General features: G+C 39.3%; 1 non-coding gene across 1 annotated transcript; it reads right to left on the bottom strand.

Annotated features, from left to right (window-relative positions):
- Positions 1-20,141: 20,141 nt before the first annotated feature.
- On the bottom strand, positions 20,142-20,213 carry TRNAT-GGU. The gene has a single exon. It is a non-coding gene; the product is annotated as a tRNA-Thr (tRNA).
- Positions 20,214-21,145: the final 932 nt, after the last annotated feature.

Raw genomic sequence — 21,145 nt, 5'->3', positions numbered from 1 at the left:
CTACTTATCTATTGCCATGCACCTATTTGATGATAACAAAAAGGGGGAGAAGTAAGGAAAGAAAGGAGTTGCAATAAGTTGACAAACAAGGTTGAAAATTAAAATAGGAGACAATATACACTTAAGGGGGAGCGATATGTAACAATGAAAATATTAAAGTCTAAACTTTTAATCAAATTTCAGAATTTGGCATATACCTCTCACACCTCGATACATAATCTGAAACTCTTGCTTTATCTCAAATTTTTGGCGTTTCATCTTTAACCAAATATAAAAGAAAGGGAGAGTAAACCAAAAATTCAAATTGGCAATATTTGGATGAAATAGGGGGAGACTTCACTCTCAAATTTGAAAAGCTGAAATTCAGCAACTTGAGCCCTTCTAAAACTAATTTTAAGATAAGTATCAATTTGCTCATACTCAATATTTTGTAATCATCAAAAAGGGGGAGATTGAGGATGATAGTGGTATTTTGATGATTAATACAACGATTAAGGGTATATCTAATTAAATATTACAAGGTAATATAATATATCATTACTAAGTTCATCATTCTCGGTATATTAGTAGAATGAGATCAAGATGTATTTCAATGATTAATAATGAGATAAAATTTGCAATAGAAAAGGGATAGTGAATTCTAAATTCTAATTCGGCAAGTTTCAAGTAAAACGTACTCTCAAGAAGATGATAGTAATTTTCATTATTAAGAGTATGTAGCACTACCATGGCATACATTCAAAATTACTTGAAGTATATTTCATTGATTGTATGGATGAATCTAACCTTAAGTTGCAGCAAAGTGTGGAATGTGTCGACCCCAAGATTGGTGGAGTCGACCCCGACACATCATGGAACCATCGGGCATACTTCTGCAAAAATGGCACGGATGAACAGTACTTGGGTCGACCCAAGTGAAAGTTGAGTCGACCCAATCTTCAAGCCTCAAGAAAACAAGTCTCTGAAATCCCTGAAAGGGTCGACCCAAATGGAACCTGAGTCGACCCAACCTTGAGTCGACCCCAACTGAACATGAGTCGACCCAAAGGCTATGTCATTCAAAAATCAGTTCTCTGGAATCCCTGAGAGGGTCGACCCAAGTGGAATTTGAGTCGACCCAACTGAACCTTGAGTCGACCCAAAAAGAGTTGAGTCGACCCAAGTGAAGAACGGCTGAAATATAAGGTTCTGTGTTTCCTGAGAGGGTCGACCCCAATGTAGCATGAGTCGACCCAAGTGAAAGTTGGGTCGACCCTAGTAAAAGTTGAGTCGACCCAAGCACGGGCAGAAGCATAACAGCTAGTTCTGCAGAAGTACTTTTTGTCCTTCCAACAGCAAGCAACAGCTAGTTTTTGAATTCTAACCAATGGGGGTTATCCAATGGATGAAGAAAACTATTTAAAGTGACACTATTCATCAGAGAAAGCATCCTTTTGCAAAATATCAAAACTTACACAAGAAAGACAAGTGCCTTAATCTTCTTCATCCAAGTGCTTCATTCAAAGAGTCAAAAGGAAGTGGTTGAGCAGATTCCAAGAGATATTAAGAGCTCCATCCATCCTTGAAGAGTGAAGCATTCTTGACAAAGAAGAGAGAAGTCTCATCAAGCGATAACTATATTCTAAATTCTTCTTTGTAGCTTATAATTGTTATATTTGCTCATCTAGAAGTTTCAACTTTCTTCTTTCTTTTGTTAATCACTTTGTAAAGGTTTGTTGGTGAGCCCGTAAAACCAACAGTGTAGGTTTATTGGTGAACCCGTAAAACCAATTGTGAAGGTTCGTTGGTGAGCCCGTAAAACCAACATAGGTTCTTGGTGATTCCGGAAAACCAAAGTGTAAAGGTTTTTGGATTGTGAGCCCGGAAAACAATCCAACTGTAATCCGTGGGATTATAGTGAATTCCCAAGGGTTTGCTTGGGGAGTGGACGTAGGTGCTTAGGAGAGCACCGAACCACTATACTTCTTGTGTGTTTGTATTGTGTATTGTTTTAATTTCACTCACTCATCAATTGACTAAAGTAAGATAGTAAAAATTTAGAAAAACCAATTCACCCCTCCCTTTTGGCTTGTCACCTTGGGCAACATCCTTGTTGACCTACTCATAATCTTCGCACACAATCCACCATATCCAGAAGACCTCATACACAACTTACTGTCATGAATGAGTGTAAACCAAAACATGGATTTATGTGCACAAGATACCATGGTGATCTCAGGTCAAAGGATCAGTTGCACAACTCCCACTAAGAGAATCATCTTTTGATATGTAAGTAAGACTTCATAAGATTTCTCTTTGTAGGTCAATTCAGTGAACTCATTCCTCTAATGAGCACCCATATATTTATATTAGTGTCTCCACACAAGTGATTGTGAGATCAATCACCCTCTGCATCGAGCATACATAAGATGTGCCAGTCTTACCGGTACATTGATCCCCGACTCAATGAACCAATGACTGGGAATATTTATGATTAGAATTTTAGGATTTTAGTCTCACTAGTATGATCTCATCATAGCCTCAAAACCATTGCCCTAATCTAAGGGGTTTATCACAAATATAATCAACAGCATATGATAAAACATAATGCCTTTATTCATATTTAAATGTCATGTACATGATTTGGAAAATCAAAAGAAAATCCTTCACAATACATATTGCGATTGGCTTGTAGGGCATCTATTCTTTCAATCTCCCACTTGCACTAAAGCCAATCGCGCTTATATTTCATCCCCATACAATCGAGGGTGGCGATCGAACTGCTATTGTGGTAGAGTTTTAGTGAACGGGTCTGCTAGGTTGTTCTTTGTATCTACTCGTTCAATCACTATGTCTTGTCTCTCGACGATCTCTCGAACGAGGTGGAAGCATCTTAGAATGTGCTTAGATTTATGATGAGACCTTGGTTCCTTCGCTTGAGCAACAGCTCCAGTGTTATCACAATAAACTGGCACTGGTTCAGCAATTTCAGGAACTACTCCCAATTCAGAGATGAACTTGTTCATCCAGACAGCTTTCTTAGCGGCTTCACTTACAGCAATGTATTCTGCCTCAGTAGTTGAGTCAGCTACAGTTTGCTGCTTGGAACTCTTCCAGCTCACTGCACCACCATTTAGGGTAAAGACATACCCTGAAGTGGACATGCTATCATCTAGATCTGACTGAAAACTAGAATCAGAAAATCCTTCTAGTTTCAACTCAGATCCTCCATAAACTAAAAAAATATCTTTAGTCCTTCTCAAGTACTTAAGAATATTTTTCACAGCTATCCAATGATCCTCTCCTGGATCAGCCTGGAATCTGCTTGTTATGCCTAAGGCATAAGCAACATCAGGCCTGGTACATAGCATAGCATACATAATCGATCCTACTGCCGAAGTATAGGGAATAGAATTCATTCTATTTCTCTCTTCAGATGTCTTAGGAGACATCTTCTTAGAGAGACGTATGCCATGACTCATAGGTAAGTAACCTCTTTTACTTCCTTCCATGCTGAATCTTTTCAGCACATGATCATGTACCTAGACTGGGACAAGCCTAGCATCCTTTTAGATCTATCCCTATAGATCTTTATACAAAGTATATAGGATGCTTCTCCCAAGTCTTTTATGGAAAAGCTTTTTGATAGCCAAGTCTTGACCGATTGTAACATTGGAATATCATTTTCAATGATTAGTATGTCATCTACATACAATATTAAGAAGACAATGGTACTCCCACTAGTCTTCTTGTACACACATGGTTCATCCACATTTTTGATAAAACCAAACTCTTTGACTGTTGTATCAAAACGGATGTTCCAACTCCTCGATGTTTGCTTTAATCCATAAATGGATCTCTTAAGCTTGCATACTTGATTTGCTCTCCTACTTGAGACAAATCCTTCTGGCTGTGTCATGTAAACCTCTTCCTCAAGATAACCATTAAGGAAGGCAGTTTTGACATCCATCTGACAGATTTTATAATCATAGTATGCAGCTATTGCAAGCAAAATCCGAATAGATTTAAGCATGGCAATTGGTGAAATAGTTTCATCATAGTCAATTCCTTGCTTTTGCCTAAACCTTTTGCCACCAATCTAGCCTTGTAGGTTTCTACTTGGCCATCTGCTCCAATCTTCTTCTTATAGATCCATTTGCAACCTACAGGGTTTACACCTTCTGGTGCATCAACCAAAGTCCATACTTGGTTGGTATACATAGAGTCTATTTCGGATTTCATAGCTTCTAACCATTTGTTAGAGTCATTACTCATGATAGCTTCCGAATAGGTCAGAGGATCATCATTTTCAATGATGTGGGCTTCATCATTCTCAATGATAAACCCATACCTCTTAGATGCATTTCGCACTCTATTTGACCTTTGGAGAGGAGATGTGTGTTGTGGTTGTACTTCATCAATGGGTACATCTAATTGAGGAAAATCTTGTGTTTCCATTTGTAGGTCTTGAACTTATTCAAGTTCAATTCTCCTATCCTTGCCTTTTTCTAAGATAAACTCTTTCTCTAAGAAAGTGACATGTCTACCTACAAAGACCTTTTGTTCGGTAGGATGATAGAAGATGTATCCTATACTATCTTTAGGATAACCTACAAAAATACATATATCTGATCTAGCACTTAGCTTGTGTCCAAAATTTCTTTTGACATGAGCTTTACAGCCCCATATCTTAAGATACTTAAGATTAGGCTTCTTTCCTCTCCATATCTTATATGGAGTACTAGATAAAAATTTTGATTGTACCCTATTTAATACAAGTGCAGCAGTTTCTAGGGCAAAATCCCAGAAGAAAATAGGAAGATTTGTAAAGTACATCATGGACCGTACCATATCTAATAGAGTACGATTCCTCCGTTCGGCTACACCATTTAATTGTGGCGTATACGGAGGTGTCCATTCAGAGAGAATGCCCTTTTCTTTAAGATGATTTAAAAAATCACTAGAAAGGTATTCACCTCCTCGATCAGATCGAAGAATTTTAATACACTTTCCGGTTTGTTTTTCAACCATACTTTGATACTCTTTAAACTTATCAAAGGCTTCGGATTTATGTTTCATAAGATACACATATTCGAACCTTGATAAATCATAGTGATGAAGTAAGAGTATCCACCTTTAGCTGGAGTTGTCATAGGACCACATACATCTGTATGCACAATTCCTAATAACTCACTTGCCCTTTCTCCATGTCCAATGAATGGAGACTTAGTCATTTTACCCATAAGACAAGATTCACAAGTTCCTAATGATTCATAATCATAAGGATCAAAGAACTCTTCTTTGTACGACTTGTTGATTCTTTATTCGCTTATGTGACCAAGTCGGCAATGCCAAAGAAGGGTGTTATTTACTTCTTCTCTCTTTCTTTTATTGCTTTTATCAATATGAAAGACATTGTCATTAAGTAATAGAACAAGAAGACCATTTTTCATAATGCCATTGCAATAGACTTTATTAGAAAAAGAAATAGAGCAACCATTGCTCTTTACATTAATTTCATATTCTTTCTTTAACAACAAAGGAATGAAAATTACATTTCTAATAATTTTGGGCATATAATAACAATCTTCTAATTCCAGGAGCTCTCCCGAGGGCAACTCCAAATGGTAGATTCCAACAGCTTCAGCCTGGATGGACTCTCCTCCAGCGCCATATAGCTCGAAATCACCTTTCTTCAAACTTCTAATTTTCTGTAGTACATGCAAAGATTTGCAAATATGAGAACCACAGCCGGTATCCAATACCCATGAATTTGAATTTGAAGAACTTAATGAAAAATTGGCATGTAACATAAATATACCTTTTGATGCAACTTTTGCATCCTGCTTTACACTTGCAAAAAAACTCTTGCAATTCCTCTTCCAGTGACCTTCCTTGCCGCAATGGAAACAGGTACTTGGTTTGGAGATTTTCTTTCCTTTCTTTTTCTTATTGATGCTTCTTTTAGGGTTCAACCTTTTCTTAGAACCCTTATTGCCTGACTTTTTCCTGAAGGCACCATCTACAAGAAGAATTGGACCCTTCTCTTTCTTGATGTGGCCCTCAGCTGTTTTGAGCATGTTTAATAGCTCAGGCAAAGAGGTATTCAGTTTGTTCATGTGATAGTTCACAACAAACTGAGAAAATGAATCAGGTAGTGATTGCAGGATCAAATTCTGACTGAGCTCATTGTCCATAGCAAAACCTAACTGACTTAATCTGGTGATCAAGTCTATAACCATAAGACAATGGTTTTGCACAAATGTCCCTTCATTCATTCTAGCACGAAACAACTGCTTGAATATCTCATATCTAGCAGTCCTGCTTTGCTCTCCATATAGTTCCTTTAAATTAAGAAGTATGGAGAGAGTATCCATGCTATCATGTTGCCTTTGTAGCTCATTGCTCATGGAGGCAAGCATGATACATTTGACAGTCAAACTGTCATTCTTCCACATCTTGTGTGTGGCAACCTCTTCTTCAGTAGCATCATCCCCTAGATCTCCAAGATCAGGGGTTTCAAGAATATAGGAAATTTTCTTCTGAGTGAGTACAATCTTAAGATTTCTCAACCAGTCCACATAGTTTGGACCGGTCAACTTGTTGGCATTTAAGATGCCTCTTAGTGATAGTGAAGATGCCATTTAATAATTCTACATAAGCAGAACAAAACTACCATAAGCAGACCAATCATGATGACATATATGCAATTAGACTAGGACTTTATCTAATTGTTTCCTACTATTTTAATCGAATATCATAGCCCTCTCCTATGATAAATGGGAAAACCTAATCTTCCTTAGTAGGGTTGAGATCCTAATTCATCATAAAAGCCTTGTGGTTACACAACAAACCCTTATGAGTTCAAAGGTAGGAAGCTCTTTCCAATTGTATCTCATGCAATTCTCAACTTTATCTTGTCTTCTTAAAATATTTATAGCCTTGTGGTTGCACACAAACTATAATATTTTAGTTAAGTCAAACCCTTCATTTTCATACAGTCATATTCAAATAATAGTGCTCTTGTGGTTGCACAACAAAGCAAATATTAAAATATGCCATAAGCATCTCTATGCACCAAGATAGTATAACATCAGTCCCCATTGCAAGCCTTGTGGTTGCACAACAAACTAGCATGGATCTTGACATAATAATACCAAGGCATGAAGGAAGGCTATTAATAGTATTATATCAATATTAAACTTATCCATAATAGGAAATCAAACAATTGGCCAGGTAAGCAGGTGGGAGGCTCTCCTTACTCAGAGAGTAAGGTCCTAATTAGAGAACCACCTTTAGTGCTTTCCTTAGACACCAATTAGATTAATTGTTCTAGATTGGGTTAGCTCAAAGTTTTTCAACACTATGACCTAATATAATTTTTATTGAGGGCTAACTGGTCTCATGCACATTCTATAATTGTAACATATTGAATATGTCTTTGTATATGTTACAACAAATTATATATCTATCTCATAGCATATATATATCATAACCAACTATCATGCATCATAGCTATCTCATAGCATGTACAAATCATAAGCAATTGATTGAATCAATTAACATGCATCAACATATCTTCATATCGAAAATTCATATCATGACATTTTATTATATATCATAACATATATGAATCATACATTTCAGCATTTCACTAAGCATATGATATTATTATCTCATAGTAAACTAATACTCATACATCATACATAATCATTTGATTGAACTAATTAAGGACGGCTCTGATACCACTGAAGGGTTCTAGCATGTCATAATTGGGCAGCGGAAGCTAGAGATTTTAAAAAATTCTTAATAAAGTCCCTTAACATGAAACCCTTATAAGCCTAGATCACCTTAATGGTAATCAAATAATATATGAATATAAATGTAGGAATAGAAGAATACCTCTAACGCTAATCCAATATGAATGATCTTCACGAGGCGTCCAAGTATCCGCCCTCCAACGGTGATCCACACGAAAACTTGATTCAAGTCTTAAGCTCCAAAGACTTTGATCCTTAATGCAGAATTCTTCTAAAGAACTCTAATGGCTTGCTTTCCTTCCTTTCTATTTTTCTTTAACCTTCTAAAATCACTTCTAATTCTTTTGTCCTAAAGAAGACCACCTTGTCTTGGATTAGGACACCCTAGAAGCAATGCTAGAAAGAGACAAAGCCTTGTAAGAAAGAAGGGATAAGGGAGAGAGAATGCGGTGGAGTTGAAAATGATGAAACCCATGGAGCGCTAACCTATTTATAATAGGCGTAGGGATGCATCCCATCCACACATCCTTTCATGAAAGGGCATCATCTAAAGGGCCATATCAAATAAGAGGAGGCACAGATCAAGTGAGGAGGTGTATCAAATGATATGTCCTTTCATGTGGTGCCATATTTTGACCAAGTCAACATCAAATGCCAATCACATGTCCATCACGCCTCACCTCTTGATCTTTCATGATGATGATCCAAGGGCTCCAATGCAAGGTGCCATTCACTTGACCCATTATATCTTCATCCAATGGTGGAATTAAGATCCAATGGTCAATTATGATAGCCATCCTCTAACCCAATCCAATTGGGTTAAACCAACTCTCCCTTATGTCTTCATCCAACGGTAGATCAAGATCTAACGGTCTAGATTCAATGATTTATCAAATCTAATCCAATTAGACTCAAACCAAGCCAATTAGGTGCCAACTCTTGGCTAACCCATATTAGAACATGATCTAATCAAATTAGATCAATTAAGAATCAAATTCGAATCCAATTCGAATCAGATTCGAATCCAATTCGAATCAGGAGCTAAGGGTTTGCAACACCTGCTAGGATGTCTATCTTGCAAACATGATCTAATCCAATTAGACCCTTGATAAGTTTTCTTATGTGTGACCCATTGGGTTCCATACTTAGCCAGCAGTAGGTGTGAGTGCGAGTTGACCCAACTTGATTAGAACTCTTCTAATCGATTTAAATCCAAACTGCGCAAACCCGAACTTAACAATTAGAATTCTTTCTAATTGGTGATCGAACTAAACTCTTTAATTCGATCAAACCTATAAGACAAGATTGACGTCTAGCAATGTGTCATGTCTATCCAGAAAATATGAAATTTGGTAGAAATACCAAAAATACCCTTCAGTGGCAAGTTACCGTGCAATTCAATCCTTCAATCAAACTGCATCCTGAATATGTATATGAGTATGAATATATGTCAAACTCAATTTCATATTTATATATTTTTCAATCTTCTAATGATAATTCGAATAATGAAACATTAGAAACTCTTTCTAATTTTCATTCTGCGTTGATCAAAGGCTCCCTGAATTATCATATGATTAGAATAAATAGGATGCGATCTTCTCTTACTAGAAGTGATTAATTTCTTGTTGACCTACTCATAACCTTCGCACACAATCCACCATATCCAGAAGACCTCGTACACAACTTACTGTCATGAATGAGTGTAAACCAAAACATGGATTTATGTGCACAAGATACCATGGTGATCTCAGGTCAAAGGATCAGTTGCACAACTCCCACTAAGAGAATCATCTTTTGACATGTAAGTAAGACCTCATAAGATTTCTCTTTGTAGGTCAATTCAGTGAACTCATTCCTCTAATGAGCACCCATATCTTTGTATTAGTGTCTCCACACAAGTGATTGTGAGATCAATCACCCTCTGCATCGAGCATACATAAGATGTGCCAGTCTTACCGGTAAACATTGATCCCCGACTCAATGTACCAATGACTGAAAATATTTATGATTAGAATTTTAGGGTTTTAGATCTCACTAGTATGATCTCATCATAGCCTCAAAACCATTGCCCTAATCTAAGGGGTTTATCACAAATATAATCAACAGCATATGATAAAACATAATGCCTTTATTCATATTTAAATGTCATGTACATGATTTGGAAAATCAAAAGAAAATCCTTCACAATACATATTGCAATTGGCTTGTAGGGCATCTATTCTTTCATGCATCATTTCATAATTTCACATCCTCCGGAGTCGACTCCAAAAACTTTCTTCCAAAACTCAGCGATTCCCATTAATTCCCATCTTCACCTAATTCTCTTCCCACACTTTTCGATCATTTATTTCTTAGATCTCAAAGTAAATCATCTATTCATCTATAATTGCACAGATCTCAGCGAAATCTATGTTAGGATCCCACATATGCCATGAAAATTCGAAATAATTTTCATGTTGCAGCGGAAAAACTATGCGGGATCCGTTCATCGCATGAACGTATTTTAAAACCATTCGTTTGTAGATAGATTAGAATTAAATTATTTTAAAATATTTTAAAATCATTAAGAAGATCAGATCTTCACCTTGTGCGGGTAGATGGTCTCCGCAAATCTGATTTACGTGGATTTGTAGAAGGTTCGATGGAAGCCGCACACGCGTCCGGCCTCTACGGGTATCCACACGAGGTAATGATTCGATCGAAGCCTACGTATCTCCCCGGGGTGCTAGCTCCCTTGCAGAGATGGCTTTTGATGGCTGAAGTCCTCCCTTTCAATCAACTCTTGAATGCTTAGGGAGGAGGAGGAAGAAAGACGGATCAAAGGGAACAAGAACAAAACACTTTCAGCCTTTTCCCTTTTCTTTTGTTGGCACCAAGAATGAAGAAGGAGGAGAGCCACCAAGGATTCTTCTTCCTCTTCTCTTGCTTGCGGATGAAAGGAGGAGGAAGGGGGTCCTTTTTGCTGCCGTGAACACCAAAAGAAGGATTAGAGGAGGGGCTGAACCCCTCCTCCTTTTATTTCTCCATGAGATAAGGATGAGCTCCTTATTTTTAGGAGCTCACCCTTATCTCCCCAATTCGGCAGCAAGGAGGGGCTTATGCCCCTCCTTTTTCTTCCACGCACTTCCTAAGGGGAGGGGCGTGGGCCCCTCCCTCATATCCCATTTTATTAGCCATTTAATCAAATTAAGTGGCAAGATGGTTTGGGTTCATTTTATGAGTCCAATCCTAGTCAAAATAGGATTTTTATGAACCCATTTCAATTTCCTCCAATTCCTAATCCAATTAGAATTTAATTGAGCCATGACTCTATTGAACTCTTCAATCCTAATCTAATTAGGAGTCATGAAATTAATTAAATTAAATTTAAAATTAATTAAGACTTAAAATAATCCTAATCTAATTAGGACTTATTAAATTTCAGCCCTAAGACAATTAGGACTTTAGAAATCCTATTCCAAATAGGATTCTAATTTAATTTGAAATCCTAATCCAATTAGGACTCCAAGGATCCTACTCCAAGTAGGACTCATGATCAAGTCCAATTAATTAAATTTAATTAATTAAATTAAATTGCAATTCGATTGCAATTGTTCCTTCTTCCAACCACTAACTCTTAGCGGGTTATCCATTTATCAATCTAATTGATTATTTGTGATTCCTAATCACATTCAACCATCGGATCGGTCAATACCTCTAATGTGTGTGACCCCATAGGTTCTATTCTGACTGGTAGTGAGATATATTGCGATCTCTATCACAATATCATTGAAAACTCCTTTCAATGGGTTGAAACAATTTCAACTCAACTCATCAGGGTTTATCGACCATCAAGATGATCCCTGTGAGTCTCACCATCCACCAGTGACACCTAGCAGTATGTAGTGGCCACCCAGCAGAATAGAATGATGAACCCCTAGGTGCAGTTATCGTATGATACAGTCCTTCTATCGTGGATCCCTACAGACCGGAGGTCATGGATAACTCGTCAAACCCCGTCGTCTGTCATATGTCTAGATTTATTTGACTTGAGTTCGATAGTGAAAAACTCTTTCTCCACTTTATATTACTGCCCTGGCCAAGGTCTTAGAACTCAGTCTAATAAATCACATAGGATCACTCCTCTTCTATCAAGGTCGATAGATTCCATGTAAGTGCATACCCTACTCCTTTAGTGAACTTACTGCAGCCAATCTACACTACAAGGACCCATATGGCTAGAGACGATGTATACGTGTAGTCAAACTACAATAACCTCACTATGAGTAGCCGAAGCACCGCAGGTCAAAGGACCAGTCATACTACTGCAACATCAAGCAAGTCACTGACAAGTGGATAGACATCCAAGTGACTTCTTGTCTTGGTCACGCTCAGTACCCTTGTTCTCTAACAAGCACCTGCACTATCACTTCAGTATCCCTACACTGTGGACTCGAGTCTCGTCCATCCATAAGGAAAGCGATTTGTGCACTGATCGGATCGATCACCGTCCTCGTGATGATCCATTGATCATGAGCATTTAGAAATTAATCACCAATGATACATGGCTCAAATTCTCAACTCTTGAGAATATGTACCATCATCTTATTAATTTCTTGGACGATTCATAGACACATAAACAATATGAATGAAAAGATGCCCATTTATTATTCGATAATAATAAAGTCAAGTACAAATTTATGTCCTAGAATTAATAATGTGTCCGCCAGATTGGCTTCTAGGGCATACATCTAACAATCTAGTCATTGGCCTCTTTCCAGCCGAATAGGATTAATTCCCAGCTTCAAAACAGAGCCAAGACCCCCCCTCCGCATGATCCACGGGATAGAATCAAATCAATCTTCTTCGGGATTGATCCCAACGTCCCACACTCCTTCATTTCTCCCGCTAGATCCCCTCCATGGGATAAAGCCCAGGAATCCAACTCCTTCCCAGCATCCAAATCTATCTCATCCGCTTCCTTTGTGCTTCCGTTCATGATCTATATCCAGCCGAATTCCCATGCTTCCCGCGATGCATGCCAACGTCTGATTCCTCCCGAACCAAGCCAACTTCCCTTCCGGATGAGAACCAGCAACCACCAGCTTATTCCAGCATCCACGGATGAGCTCAAATCCCCTGCATCTGCAACAATCCCACGCTCATCCCATGCGACATCTTCTTCTTCCACCAGAATCCCAGCAAATCTAAGAGTTTCAGCTTCTTCCGAGTGGCATCAAACCATCATCCAGATTTGATCTCCTCCCAGATCTTCTTCCGGATTCCTCCTGTCCAAGATCGGCTTCCACATCATCCCGTTCCTTCCGAGTCCAACAAACAGGGCTCTGTTTCGTAACAGAGCTAAGATCCTCCACATTGAAGCCTCATCACCAGCATCATGGATCACATCCAGCTTCATCCCGAGCTCCACGGTTCCATCAAGCTAGCCATTCACATTATCCCTCATCCACATCGTACCCAGCCTCGAGTTCATCCGATCTCCTTCTCAGCCGAATGCAGCCACCCCCGAGCTTCTTCTCATTCCGGATTGATCTTATCATCCATAGGATAAGGTTTAGGTGTTCATTCCGAAGCTAGATCCCATGATATTCGGATCAAACTTTCTCCCCTGCTTCCGAATTTCCCAGATTTCTTCCCAACTGCCAGCCGTCCCAGCTTCATCTCTTCCAAACTTCCTTCATCCATACGTTCCAGCTCCCCTGTTTCATGCGTCTTCATCTCAGCCAAATTCCCAGCATCCTGTTTGTAAGCCATATCCTCCCGAATCATCCGCGGTTCAAGGGATCAGCTCCCAGTTCTTCCCAGCATCCATGATACAAGGATCATCACCCAACTTATCTTCCCACGCGTCTGGCTCATCTCCCCTTCATCCCGTTTAGGATCCATTCGATTCATCCTTTCTTTCTATTTCAGAACAGAGCCTGATAAATCCACCGTATCCAACTTCTTTCCATCTTCTCCGTAATCCTCCTCCTCCGAGATCTTCTCAACATCCACGTCCTCCCACATCTCCTGCTTTCGGATCATCTCTCTACAACCGTGTGCATCCTCTGCATCCTTATCTTTGATTCGAAAGAGGGGAGGAAAGAGAAGTAGGCAGGCTATAAAAAGGGAGTCGATGCATTCCTCCTTCCCCACCGAGGGGGCATTCCCTCTTCCCCCACCGGGGGCTGCTCCCATCATCTCTCGGAGGCCAAATCCCACGGGAAGAAGAAGAAGTAAAGGGAGAGATAATAGTTCGGGATATTCTGGGAATTACTTCCCACAAAAAAAAAAGAGAGAGAAAAGAAATGAAATGATAAGAGGGGAGTCGCCGAAGGAAGAGAAGGAAGAAATGGGAGCCCGCTGTTGTGCCACTGCTGCTATCGCCCACGACTCCATGGAAGGCTGATCTCCTCTTTAGAGCTGGATGTAGCCCTAACAAAGGGACATGGGTTTTATATTTTTGATTTCTATTCTTGGAGTTGTATAAACTTTATTTTGTTCTTAATGAATACCTGCCTTCCTGACTACGGATAGGCTACGGGGCTTTGTTTTATTTCATCTCATGTTTAATTTCTGTGATTTTAAATGTGAAGTTTATACAACTGTTTTTCATGATCACTGAGTAAATATAAGATAGTCCATGCTTAAAAAAGATGCAGTGTGCTGCCACTTTAGATTAGGGTAGACATTTCATGCTAACTGAAGATGGATTATGCCTAAATTACTTTTATGAAATTTTATTCAAATGCTTATTAGGCTTGTAGCCAATATGCATAATAATTCAGAAATGAAATAAATTACAATAACCCTTGTTCCGATGTTAGTGGTGAATTCCTTGTCCTAGGTTCCCCCACACTGATATCATTTTAATTGCATTTCTTATTAAATTGCCTAGTTTAATTTTCTGCACAAACTTTTTCTTTTAAATATTTTTCTTTAAGAAAACAACTGTACCCCAATCCCAGTGGATCGATATCCATAATCACTATTCTGCCAGATACGTGCTATTGCGTGGTCTTTAAAATTGACTATCAGAACCCTAGAGCAAATGGCCAGGACCATGTTGTGTGAAAGTGACCTCCCAAAGTATTTTGGGGGAGAAGCCATTAACACATCATGTCATATAATAAATAGAGTTCTATTAAGACCGATTATAAAGAAAACACCTTACGAACTTTGGAGAGATAGAAAGCCCAAAGTAAACTACTTTCATGTATTTGGCTGTAGGTGTTTCATTTATAATAATGGCAAAGATAACTTAGGTAAATTTGATTTCAAATCTGATGAAGGTATCTTTTTGGGATATTCTACATCAAATAAGGCTTATGGAGTCTTCAACAAAAGAACCCTTGTTATTGAAGAATCCATCCATGTTGTTTTTGATGAGTCTAATGATGCTTCCTCCAGCAAGAGAGTAGTGTTTGATGATGATGCAGGAATAATGAAGAAAAGATGGATCACATGACTCTACAAGAAGATGAACCCAAGCAAGTTGAAGAAACTTCAACAAGCCAAGAGGTAATTGCCGAACATGGGCTTACAAAGGCTTGGAGGTATGCTCCCGGTCACCCTAAAGAGTTAATCATAGATGATCCATCTCAACCTGTTAGAACTAGAGCCTCTCTTAAAAACTTAAATAATCATCTTGCATTTGTTTCACATTTAGAACCTAAAAACATTGAAGAAGCTGAAAATGATGTAAATTGGATAAATGCTATGCAAGAGGAACTAAATCAATTTACTAGAAACAAAGTATGGAATCTGGTAGAAAGACCCACAGAATACCCGATAATTGGAACTAAATGGGTATACAAAAATGAACTTGATGAAAATGAAATTGTAGTAAGGAACAAGGCTAGACTAGTAGCAAAGGGTTATAATCAAGAAGAAGGTATAGATTTTGATGAAACCTTTGCTCCTGTGGCTAGACTTGAGGCAATTAGATTGTTACTAGCATTTGCATGCTTTAAAAACTTCAAATTATTTCAAATGGATGTAAAAAGTACTTGCTTGAATGGGTATATTAATGAGGAGGTTTATGTAGAACAACCTCCTGATTTTGAAAATCATCAATACCCCAATCATGTTTACAAACTAGATTAAGCACTTTATGGTCTAAAACAAGCCCCTAGAGCATGGTATGAAAGACTTAGCAAATTTCTATTAGACCATGAATTTTCTAGAGAAAATGTTGATACAACTCTATTTTTAAAAAGAAAAAACAAAAATATGTTAGTATTGCAGATTTATGTAGATGATATTATTTTCGGTGCTACTAACAATCGTCTTTGCGAAGAGTTTGCTGAATTAATGCAGAGTGAATTTGAGATGAGCATGATGGGAGAATTGAACTACTTCCTCGGACTTCAAATCAAACAATCCAAGGAAGGAATTTTCATCAATCAAGCTAAATACATCAAGGAAATGCTAAAAAAGTTTGATATGGATGGAAACAAGTCAATTGGCACTCCTATGAGCTCATCATGCAAACTAGACAAAGATGAATCAGGTAAATCAGTAGATCAAAAGCTGTATAGAGGTATGATAGTATCTTTATTATATCTTACAGCAAGTAGACCTGATATCATGTTTAGTGTATGCATGTGTGCTAGATATCAATCTAATCCTAAGGAATCACATTTAATTGCAGTTAAGAGAATTTTTAAATATCTAATAGGAACAAAAAATATAGGTCTATGGTACTCTAAAGAATCAAGCATAAACTTAATAGGGTACACTGATTCAGACTTCGCTGGTTGTAAACTTGATAGAAAAAGCACCAGCGGGTCTTGTCAATTTTTAGGAGAGAATTTAATTTCATAGTTTAGCAAGAAACAAAACTCGGTTGCACTATCTACGGCTGAAGCCGAATATGTTGCTGCCGGGAGTTGTTGTGCTCAAATCTTATGGATCAAGCAACAACTTGAAGATTATGGCATTAAACAAGATAAGATTTTCATAAATTGTGATAATACAAGTGCCATAAATCTAACTAAAAATCTAATTCAACACTCAAGAACTAAACATATTAAGATAAGACATCACTTCATAAGAGATCATGTGTTGAATGGTGATGTGATGCTTGAATTTGTTTGCACTGATGATCAACTTGCTGATATCTTCACAAAATCCTTGAGTGAAGATCGATTTTGTATTCTTAGAAGAGGCTTAGGAGTGATTGATCCATGTGGAGTGATTGATTAAAACCCTATTTGATTTTGATGAGCTCAAAGCATTTGAGTATATCTTATGTTTACTAATGAATTCAATCTAGTGTTTCAGTGATATTCTTGTAAATTTATGGTTAAGTGTCTCTAGATTTGGTTCAAGATATTTTGGATAAGTTAAGAAGTCAAGATGAACCAAAGTCTGAGACTCGAGTCGACTCCGGGATATTACGAGTCGACTCCAAGCGTATCAGAAGCACTGGCACAGGCTCGAGTCGACTCTGGAACATTACGAGTCGACTCCGACAGAGAACAGACAGACGAGCAGAAAGATACAACTCAAAACCTGTCAGCGAGTCGACTCCTGAAGAGCGCGAGTCGACTCCGATGCTAGCCGAGTCGACTCCAGAGCAGTATGAGTCGACTCCAGGGAGTTACAGACAAAAAGTCAGAGAGCAGTTTTTGGACCCTGAGAGCCAAGTCGACTCCTGAGGAACGCGAGTCGACTCCGATGGTTGGCAGGTTGACTCCAAAGAAAGCGAGAGTCGACTCTCAGTGTTATACAAGGCAAAAGTCAGAGACCAACTTTCGGGCACTGAGAGGCGAGTCGACTCCCGCAAAGCCCGAGTCGACTCCGAGACAGCGCGACCCCAAAAAGACAGAAGACAATATTGTTGTCTCTAAGACGCGAGTCGACTCCAAGACAGTTCGAGTCGACTCCAAGGCAGCGCTACTCCAAAAAGACAGAAGACTGCTTTTCGGATACTGAGAGCCGAGTCGACTCCGGAACAGTTCGAGTCGACTCCAAGACTGCACGAGCCAAAAGACAGAAGATCGGGAGTTCGGCCTCTGAGTGCCGAGTCGACTCCCAGAATTCACGAGTCGACTCGAGTGAGCCAAGTTGAAGAATACATCTATGGATTCCTTGGGATGAGCCGACTCCAAAAGTGCAAGGTCAGCTCCAGATTTTGGCGAGTCGACTCCGGGTTAAGTCAAGTCGACTCCCAGTCGAGAAGCTCACTTTAATTCAAATCCGGAACAGTTGCCGAGCCGACTCCAGAAAAGCATGAGTCGACTCCTGCTACAGCCGAGTCGACTCCAGATCGCGCGAGTCGACTCCGACCCCAACGGACACATTGTCAGGATGTGCAGAATGTGCAGAACGGCTAGTAAAGTGTGTCTAACGACTAGTTTCCATGGGGAATGGCTTAAATAGCCACAGAGGACTGTAGCAAAGTAGAGAAGTAACATTCCACTCAAAGAAAACAAGAATCCTTCATCTGCAAACTGATTTCAACGGAAAAGAAGGAAGAGGCCCATTAACTCAAGTCAACCAACTCTTCCCAGCATTAAAGAAGTCTCCTCCTGCCTTCAAGTCTTCCAGACATTCAAGAGGAGACCCAAAGTTCAAGAAGCCCTTCTCTACTTCATCTCAAACGTGTTTGAGGGCTCTTAACTTTTCTCTTATATATATCGCTGTATATCTGCTTTTTAGAAGCTCTATTTTTCTGTTTGTCTTTGTTCTTTCCATTTGGTTCTTACTTGATTCAATCAGGGGATTGACTCAAGGGTATATAGGTTTGTTGGTGAGCCTAGGTTGAAACCAACGTGTAAGGGTTCGATTGTGATCCCGGGAAAATAATCGGGGTGGTTCTAGTCGGTGAGCCTGGGAAAACCGACCGAGTTCGTTGTGACCTCGTAAAACAACAAGTTTGGTTGTGAGCTTGTAAAACAACCGGCTGTAATCCGAGGGGTTATAGTGAATTCCCAAGTGAGACTTGGGAAGTGGACGTAGGAGCAAGGGTTAGCTCCGAACCACTATAAAATCCTTGTGTTTGTGATTGTCTTGTTATTTGCACTTTCTTTTCATTCACTGCACACAGCATCTAATTAATTAACCTGCAAAAAGAATTAATTACTTATCCACAAACGTTTTAATTGCAAAATTAGTGTAAAACCCAATTCACCCCCCCTCTTGGGTTGTCTATCTGGGCAACAAGTGGTATCAGAGCCGGAACTCTTTTACCCTAAGAGTAAAAGATCAAAATGACAACCCCATTTGGATCTTCCCACATTGAGGGCCAGTCCACCCAAAGACCCCCATTCTTTAATGGATCCGACTACTCATATTGGAAGGCTAGGATGAGAATATTTATCCAAGCCCAAGACTATGAGATGTGGACCATTATACTAAATGGACCATACATCCCATTCCTCTATGTAGAGGGTGTCACTGTACCCAAACTTGAAAAGGATTGGGATGACAATGATTTTAGGAAGGCACAACTCAATGCCAAAGCAATGAATGTGCTCTACTGTGCATTAGATAGAAATGAATTCAATAGAGTCTCTACTTGCAATTCTGCAAAAGAGATTTGGGATAGACTTGAAGTGACCCATGAGGGCACGAATCAAGTCAAAGAATCCAAAATAAATATATTAGTACATAAGTATGAATTATTTAAGATGGATTCTAATGAAACGATCACTTGCATGTTCACTAGATTTACTAATATTGTCAATCGCCTAAAAAGCCTTGGCAAAAATTATACGAACAGTGAGCTTGTCAGGAAGATTCTTCGCTGTCTACCAAGGTCATGGGAAGCCAAGGTGACGGCAATCCAAGAAGCCAAGGACTTGAACAAGCTTCCACTTGAGGAGCTTCTTGGATCCCTAATGACGCACGAGCTCACAATGAAACAACACAGCGAAGAAGAGTCCACCCATAAGAAAAAGGTAATAGCTCTCAAATCTACATCTTCTAACAAAGACTTGTCTTGCAGTAGCAGCAGTGAAGAAGAAGATCATGAGGGAGATGATGATGAGGCACTTCTCGTGCGCAAGTTCAGAAAATTCATCAACCGAAAGAAGTCCTTTCATCAAAGGAGAGGCCCCTCAAGTTCCTATCACAAGGATAAGGGTAAGGAAAGGGAAAATGAGGGGATTGGATGTTATGAGTGCAAGAAGCCGGGGCACATCAGAGCTGAGTGTCCCTTGCTGAAGAAGGGGAGCAAGTACAAGAAAAAGAAAGCCCTTGTCTCCACCTTATCGGACTCCGACTCATCATCATCATCATCGGATGAGGAACAAGAAGAAAAGGCCAATTTCTGCTTCATGGCAAATGAAAATGAGGTATCATCCGAAACGCATCTCGATTTTACCTTTGATGAATTGTATGATGCATTTAGAAAAAGAAATATCTCTGTTCTCCGCTGAAAAACGAAGACTAAATCTTGAGTTTAGTGGAAAAAGCCCTTTATCGGATTTGAACCGATGACTTACGCCTTACCATGGCGTTACTCTACCGCTGAGTTAAAAGGGCCCCTTTTATTCAATTCATGAATTTTCCATTATGAGTCTAATGCATATATGTCTGCATATGCATATATGTCTGCATATATGTATATATGTACATTACATATATGCATAGGGGTTCATACAAGAACCATCCAATAAAAAAACTCTATGGAATCATAACATAAAAGTAGGAAAGACTCTTCGGATCTAGTCATACCATTAGATTCTATTGACAATTCCAAAAACTGTTCATAGTATTATCATACTATGATGATGATAAAGATCAGACATGTGCAACAAGGGGATCTGGTCTTAAAAGAGAATCGGGCTCGAATGAAGGGCCCTCCTCCCTTTCTCGTTTCCTGAGTGAGGAGAATGAACCTCTTCGGCAAATAGATAAGGAAGACTAATCACAGCTAGTCGTGTGTCGAAATGGGACAGAGATAGTTTGTCAATCAACCACCTCTCCTCCCCTGACCAGAAAGCGGATCTGATATTACCTTCTCTTGAAGAGCCTTCTCTTCGGCAAACTGCCCGTTTATCACTTCTAGTTAAAGAGGCCAGCCGAAGGGTAGCCAGCTCTCAAGGTCTGCGCCAAGGTGATCCCCTTTCCCCTTACCTCTTCATATTGGCTGCTGAGGAAGGGAATATCTTATCGAGGCAATCATATTTGTTTCGGCGGATACGCTCTTCAGGCGCTTGAACCCGCTTGGATCACAGCTAGACAGATAGAAGCGGGGCGGAGAGCAATGACACGATATGCGCGTCGTGGTGGAAAAATATGGGTACGTATATTTCCCGACAAACCTATTACAGTAAGACCTACAGAAACACGTATGGGTTCGGAAAAGGGATCCCCCGAATATTGGGTATCCGTTGTTAAACCGGGTCGAATACTTTATGAAATGGGCGGAGTATCAGAAACTATAGCCAGAGCAGCTATTTCAATAGCTGCGT

This window comes from Phoenix dactylifera, unplaced genomic scaffold (assembly GCF_009389715.1).
Source record: "Phoenix dactylifera cultivar Barhee BC4 unplaced genomic scaffold, palm_55x_up_171113_PBpolish2nd_filt_p 000996F, whole genome shotgun sequence".
Lineage (NCBI taxonomy): Eukaryota > Viridiplantae > Streptophyta > Magnoliopsida > Arecales > Arecaceae > Phoenix > Phoenix dactylifera.
The sequence above is the reverse complement of the archived record's forward strand: the minus strand, read 5'-3'. Positions and strand labels throughout refer to the sequence as shown.